Here is a 7,759-nt window from a genome sequence, read left to right on the forward strand (position 1 = left end):
GCCGACAAGGAGCGTTCGTGGCGGCTGGGCAATGCTCCTTCACGCCTCGCATCCCGACCCGTGGCTCTGACTGTGGCGTGGATGTGAAAGACTCATGACACCGACTCATCTTCGTTACGGGCTTTGGAAATCGTTATGTGAGAGCGTCGCTGAATTCAAAACACCTATAGCTGGACAAGACTTTTGCACGGTGATTGTGAAAACTCATGAAAACCAGACTGATCTCCGTTATAACCTTTGGAAATCGTTATGTGAGAGCGTCGGTGAATTCAAAACACCTATAGTTGGACAAGACTTTTGCACGGTGATTGTGAAAACTCATGAAAACCAGACTGATCTCCGTTATAGCCTCTGGAAGTAATTGATGGGAGAACGTTGGTGAATTCGAAGCAGCTATCGTTGAACAAGATTTCTGCACTAGGATTGTGAAAACTCATGGAAATCAGATTAATCTCCTTTGTGGCCTTTGAAAATAATTTAGTGTGAGCCGAAAGCGTCGGAGAATAGTTGATGTGAGTGTCGGTGAATTCAAATCAGCTATATAGTCTTCCAAATATATCGAGGCCGGTCTGGCGTAGGTTCCCGCGTGTCCTTTCCTCCCCTCTGCTCTGCCACACGGTCCCAACACCTATCTCCTCCTCTCATATGTAAGCTACAGGTACCATATGAGAGGAAAAATAGATGTTGGGACTGTGTGGTAGAGAAGAGGGGAGAAATGGACCCGCGGGAGCCAACGCCAAAACGGACTCGGCAATTTGGTTTTACTTTTTTCTTTTATAGTTGAACAAAATTTCTGGACGATGATTGTGAAAACTCATGAAAACCAAACCGTTCTCCTTTGTGGCTTTGGAAATACTTGTTGTGAGTGCCGAAAGCATCTGAGAATACAAAAGGACCTAAAGAGCAACAATGTGAATAGATAAAGAGCAACAAAGTGAATAGATAAATAAAGAGGCGACAGCTTAAGAGAAATTCTTGGGTCATGTCTCGTTTTTTTATATCAAGATTATAAGTGACACATTACTTATTGGTGTGTTCTTAGGTGTTGAAAGAGAAGAGTTAGTGAATAAATTGCACGATCTCGTTATAAGAGGTTAAGGTAAATAAAATAAAAGGTCATGTTTGATAAGGCGCAACAGATCTTTTGACATCGTAAACCACGTGATGTTGGAGTCTCTCTCTCTCTCTCTCTCTCTCTCTCTCTCTCTCTCTCTCTCTCTCTCTCTCTCTCTCTCTCTCTCTCTCCATTTTCTCTTCTCCATTTGCTCTTCTCCATTTGCTCTTCTTCTTTTTCTCTTCTCCATTTGCTCTTCTCCCTCTTCTCTTCTCCCTCTTCTCTTCTCCCTCTTCTCTTCTCCCTCTTCTCTTCTCCCTCTTCTCTTCTCCCTCTTCTCTTCTCCCTCTTCTCTTCTCCCTCTTCTCTTCTCCATTTTCTCTTCTCCATTTTCTCTTCTCCATTTTCTCTTCTCCATTTTCTCTTCTCCATTTTCTCCTTCTCCTGCTCCTCCATCTCCTTTTTTTCCTTCTCCTTCACCTACATCTTCGTAAACACCCACCCACACACACACACTATCTCTCTCTCTCTCTTTCTTTCTCTCTGTCAAGGTATATCAGGTTGCACTCTAAGGATAAACCGTTTAATCCTCGCTAACTGCGCAAGTAAACTGAGTCTGTGAACCTAAGGCGAGGCGAGACGACACACTCATCAACGCACTCACTCTAAAGTCGCCACAACACCCAAGTCAACGGATTAGGTAACACAAGACCTCCTCACGTCGACGTCATGGAGGACTTAAATTAATTGGACCCTCGTGGTGGTGGTGGTGTTGTTAGTGGAGTAGACAACGGTGGGAATGACCTTCGTGGTGATGATGGTGATGGTGATGATGGGGAGGAGAAAGGAAGAGGAGAAAGAGGAGACGAAAGGTGATGATAAGGAGGAGGAGAAAGAGGAGGAGACGAAATGATGATGATGAGGAGAAAAGAGGAGGAGACGAAATGATGATGATATGGAGGATGAGGATGGTGTGAACGCAATTTGGTGCTGAATCATTAAAAAAAACATTATTCAGTGAGAGTTTGAGAAGGTGACAGTGAGGTTTTCTCTTTATCTGTGAAGGATGATTTGTGAAAGTAATTTGGTGTTGAATCGTTAAACATTTAGATACGAGACGATGATCTTCTCTTTCTATCCATCTATCTATCTTTCTGTATCTATCTATCTGTCTATCTATCTATCCACTCTTCCCCATCTGTATCTATCTATGCCTTGTCTAACTTTCACTAAATTAACGGTACTACAAAACACATCCCACACCCTCTAATTTTTTTTTTTACATTAAACAGCTCAAGGGCAAAAAAAAGAGAAAAAAACAATGAAAAAAGCCCGCAAATAACTGCTCCTATACGAAAGTCTTACCAATTGTGTGTGTGTGTGTGTGTGTGTGTGTGTGTGTGTGTGTGTGTGTGTGTGTGTGTGAACCTCGAAATGTTTGAGAATATGGTCCTCAATTCTGTCCCTCTCATGTACTAATACTTATAATACTACGATCGTCTAAAGTATCCAGTGTGATGGAGTTGAGCACCGCCGCCACGCGTAGCACGAGCGTATCCACTCCAATTACTTGTTATTAAAAAATCTGGTCACCTCGAGTCCTTCATGCCACTTTCTCTCCTTTGCATCACTTTCGCCGTTCGTTTCGTCAAGTCGCAGTATCAGATATGTAGATCAGGCTCTTGAAAGTACAGGTCGCGGCCTTTCGTATACTGGGTCGCTGGACGATGCAGTGACCCACCTCGTCTTAACAAACACATAAGTAAATATCAGACAGCGGGAGGAAAAGAAACGATTCCTCTTAGTCCTTTTCCGATACCCTACGCCCCTGTCCACCCAGCAGTGAATGGGTACCAGGTATTAATCGGGGGTTGTGTTCCGTCTCCTCCGATCTGTTCCCTTCTCCTATAATCCCTTCCCCCTCCTGTCTCTCCGGCATATGACCACAGATGTTGCGCCGACTAAACGAAACTTTCCAACTTTCCTCTTAGTCCTGTCCAGCGTCTTGCAAATAGTTTGTGACCGCAATGACCCGCACATCTCAACAAACACAGCGGAGAAACGTAAACAGCTCCTCTAAGTCCTGTCCGGCAGTTCACAAATTTTCAGGGACTGCAATGAGCCTTAACAAACACCAAGTAAGTATCAGACAGCGGAGGAATGTAGAAATATCTCCTCCTATTGTATAGTACTGTCCGGCGGGTTGATTAAAAGTTCGTGAGGATGTTGTGGGTAATACACTAATTGTAGGAAAAGTTTCAAGATGGCTGTTTAAGGATATCCTGCCCCCTCCCCCTCCCTCCCTTCCCATTACGAACGTTATCCTCTTTCACAAGCACGATTTCTTCAGGTTCATTAATTTTCCTCCTTTCCCACTACTTCTAGATTCACCGCGCATCAGGCCGCTGTTGGCAAAGGTCCGTGCCCCCCCCTGTATGGAGGGAACAATCTTTGAACAACAACAACCGCGCATCACTACTATAATTATATATTTTTTTTTCTAGTTTGGAACAGCCACACGTCAGATTAAGTCTCTTCCACCTGTTACTCTTCCACATATACTCCACATATTATTATTCCTCTCATTCTTAGTTCGTAACACCCACACGTCAGATTAACTCTTCTATATATTACTCTTCCACATAATACTCTTCCACATAGTACTCCATAAATTACTATTCCGAGTCATTCCCATTTCGTAACACCCACGCGCCAGACTCACTCGTTCAATTCCCACGATCTATTCACTGCGCATTCCTGTTCCCTCTTATTCCCAGTTCGTAACACCCACGCGCCAGACTCACTCGTTCAATTCCCACGATCTATTCACTGCGCATTCCTGTTCCCTCTTATTCCCAGTTCGTAACACCCACGCGCCAGACTCACTCGTTCAATTCCCACGATCTGTTCACTGCGCATTCCTATTCCCTCTTATTCCCAGTTCGTAACACTCACACGATAGAGTCACACCTTCTTCCCACTTGAGATTCACCTCACATCATTATCCCGCGTCACTCCCAGTTAGGACTCAATGCATGTTAATTACTCGGCCCATTGATAAGGAAAGGCAATTGACGCTAGAACCATTACTACAGATTAGCTGAGGATCACACATGCACTCTTTAACACTCTTGAATTATGTGTGTGTGTGTGTGTGTGTGTGTGTGTGTGTGTGTGTGTGTGTGTGTGTGTGTGTGTGTGTGTGTGTGTCTCACTATCACTTGTTTACCGCGCAAGAATAAGTTACTCAAGTGTTGTTTTGTGTTTTTTTACTCTTAGCGTTGCGTGTTTTGTAGTGTTACAGTGTTTTTTCTAGTGTTGCTTTGTGTGTGTTTCTTTCAGTGGCGGAGCAGAGTAGGGAAGACGCGCTAAGTTGGTGTTTTTTTAGTAGTGTTGCCGGGTTTTGTGTTGCAGTGCTTAGAACCGTCTCCTGTAACGTTTTGTAGTGTGTTCGCGGTGTTTCTAGTGTTACTCTGTGGACTCTCTATCGTTCAGTAGCGTAAAATAGTAGTGAAAGTATGCTAAGTGTGTGTAGTGTTGCCGGGTTTTGTGTTGCAGTGCTTAGAACCGTCTCCTGTAACGTTTTGTAGTGTGTTAACGGTGTTTCTAGTGTTACTTTCTGGACTCTCTATCGTTCAGTAGCGTAAAATAGTAGTGAAAGTATGCTAAGTGTGTGTAGTGTTGCAGTGTTTTGTGTTGCAGTGCATAGACTCGTCTCATGTAACGTTAGGTAGTAGTATGTTTTGCAGTATTGCGGTGCTTCTTGTGTTACTTTGTGGGCTTTCTGTCGTTCAGTAGCGTAGAATTGTAGTGTAAGTATGCTAAGTTTGTGTAGTGTTGCAGAGTTCTGTGTTGCAGTGCATAAAACAACTTAAAATAGCGTTGTGGAAGAAGGGCTTTAATAAGGGGAATATTCATAAGGTTTTGTTAATAAGAGAACCGGGTAGGACAAGAAGTAATGGGTTTAAACTGGATACATTCAGATTCATCAGGGAGATAGGCAACAATTGTTTTATTAACAGAGTGGTGGATGAGTGGAATAGGCTTAGCAGTCATGTGGTGAGTGCCAATACAATTGTCACATTAAAAAATAGGGACAATTTACGGTTTCACCCAACCAACGATTTTCTCAAGTGGCTCATGTTTTTCTGGTGATAGATGTAGTGAATTGCATGATTTTGTACCTCATTTCCGTCGCAAATGTCTACTTTTCGAGTAATGCCTCTTGCAGACTCCTACGTTCTTATGTTCTTATGTGTTAGTGTTGCATCGTCTCCTGAGAGGGTGAGGGTGAGGGCAGGAAGAGCGTGGCACACAACACTTCCGCTCACCCACCTGTCGGGCACGCCACCTACCCACCCGCCCTTTCTTCTACCTGTTGCATTGTGCACGGCGTTAGGCTCCATAGCACCTCATGAAGTTGTGTTTCTTTGTACCCTCGGAGTATTGGAGGCATAGAAGGGTAACCACAACACTTCTCAGCCTCTTGGACGCGCTATACCTGCACCCTCTCCTACCTGTTCACCTGCCCTGCCTTCTCCACCTGTTGCATTAGCTCTGTAGCGCCTCATGTGGTAGTGTTCCTTTGTACCCCTGGAGTGTTAGAGGTATAGAAGGGTAACTGCAACTCTTTTCAGCCTCTTGGACACCCTTTACCTACACCCTCTCCTACCTGTTCACCTGCCCAGCCCTTTCTTCAACCTGCTGCATTGAGTAGTGTTGGACCTACTTGTTACCGAGGCACCATGTAGTAGGGCTCCATTGTACCCTTGGAGTGTAGGAGGTATAGAGGGATATATCAACACTTGCCAGCCACTTGAAGACGCTATACCTATACCCTCTCATACCTGTTACCTGGCCTTCCCACCTTAGCCCACCCGAAACCACGCGACGCCAACCCACCCCATGCCATCCCAGGCCACTCCTCCTCCACTTCCTTTCTACTCACCCTCTCGATCGCCTTCACAGCATTGGTAGTTCACAGCTTATTATTCACTGGCGTAACACAGCATGAAGGGTCAACAGTGTGAGTGGAGAACCAGGGACGCGTAGAGAGACACCGATTCACTCACTCACTCACACGCACACTTTTGAGCACACTGTAACACCGACCGCCTCGTCCTTTTGTGGCCGGCGGCTGACTGGCTGACTGGCTGGGTGGCTTGGTGGCTGGCTGGAAGTTGCCACACACACACACACGCACACACACACCCTCCCACCCACCTGACATGCCGGAGCCAGGTACCAGTTGGTCTTTTTGTTATGCTGCGTCGTTCCCTCGCGGTTTTCTCGCTTACCTGGCGCGCCCTCGTAATGGTGCGTCCAGGTGAATGGAGCCACTCAGCCACCCGTCCACCCGTTCGACTCCTCCGGGGGATAATGTCCGTAATTGGTCTTTATTTTCATGCCGCGGTGCTCCTCTCTAGGGAATACGAACACACACACACACACACACACACACACACACACGCCGTTTCGCAATTAGGGTCATCGTTGCGTTTGTTTGTGTTTGTTCGTTGATGTGTATGTGTTTATATCTACAAGTTCTTTTCCCTTTCCGTATAAACCTGTGATAATCCTTAGTTAGAATATATACACCCTTTTCCATATGAGCTCCTGACTGTATACCTTTGAACTAAAAACAACAACAACTGCCAAAGTCCGAGAAAAACAAGGACAAAACAGGAATACCCGACTCACCCCCGTCCCTTCCGTTCGTCTCCGTCCCTCCCTCCCTCCCTCACACACGCCCTCTGTACCTAACGTGTCAAGAACGCCTTAAAACCTTACACCATAACATCACACACACTTCCAAGGTCTGTTTACAGGAGATACGTGTCACTCAATGCAAGCACACTCCGAGAGGCGATTTCACAGCTCAACACAGTGGCTTGGTAATCACCCGAACCAAACTCTTCAATCTTCACTCCACAATGGTTAGGTTTTCGAAGCAGCACAGATACACGAGAGATTTCCCCGTATAGTTTCCTCGAATTTCTTAACTTAAACATGAACACAATACACTACGCGAGGAGCCTACGAAGTATTTGGCATTGGTTTGGAGGCCTGTGGAGCTGTGGAAGTGGCCCTCAGTTCAATCCAGTCCAGTCCAGTCTCTTAATCCTCCCTTCACTTCGGTCTTTCTTTTATATTTTCTTTTTTTCTTTTTATTCCATCTTCTTTCCTTTCCTTCAAAATAGTTTCTCTCCTATTCTCAATCCTCTTCAGCCCTTTCATCCTATCCATACGTTTTTAGTCTTTGTAACGACTCCCGACTTTGTTCTTTTTATCCTCATGGTATATTTTCTTGTTTTCTAATCGAATGCTTAAACTGCTTGGTCCTCTCTTTAACTAATCTTGATCGTTTTTTCCTAACTGTATTACAAGTCTGATATCCCTTACTCCCTTACATCTTATTTCTCTATCCATCTTTTTGATTCTCTCAGTCCCTTTTTTCCCTTTCTTAATATATTTTATCCTTTTATCTGTCCTTTCATTTCTTATACACAAGTCTCCTTTAATTCTCCCTTTACTTCGGTCTTTGTTTCATTTATATTTTCTTTTTCTTTTCATTCCATCTTCTTTCCTTTAAAATGTTTTCTCTCCTCTTCTCTATCCTCTTCAATCTTCAGTCCTTTTATCCTATCCACACGTTTCTCTTCCACTCGTGAATCTACTCCATCTTTCTCTTCTTTTTTTATTATT

General features: G+C 44.5%; 1 protein-coding gene across 1 annotated transcript in view; it reads right to left on the reverse strand.

The window, feature by feature from the left end:
- Positions 1–6,211, reverse strand: part of LOC126981509 (aminopeptidase N-like) — a 31,200-nt gene extending 24,989 nt beyond the window's left edge. Inside the window, exon 1 of the mRNA XM_050832615.1 lies at positions 6,003–6,211. The gene's annotated coding sequence lies outside the window, so the exon portion shown is untranslated. The remainder of the gene's footprint in view (positions 1–6,002) is intronic.
- Between the last annotated feature and the right edge of the window lie 1,548 nt (positions 6,212–7,759).

Source organism: Eriocheir sinensis, chromosome 48 (assembly GCF_024679095.1).
Source record: "Eriocheir sinensis breed Jianghai 21 chromosome 48, ASM2467909v1, whole genome shotgun sequence".
Classification (NCBI taxonomy): Eukaryota; Metazoa; Arthropoda; class Malacostraca; order Decapoda; family Varunidae; genus Eriocheir; species Eriocheir sinensis.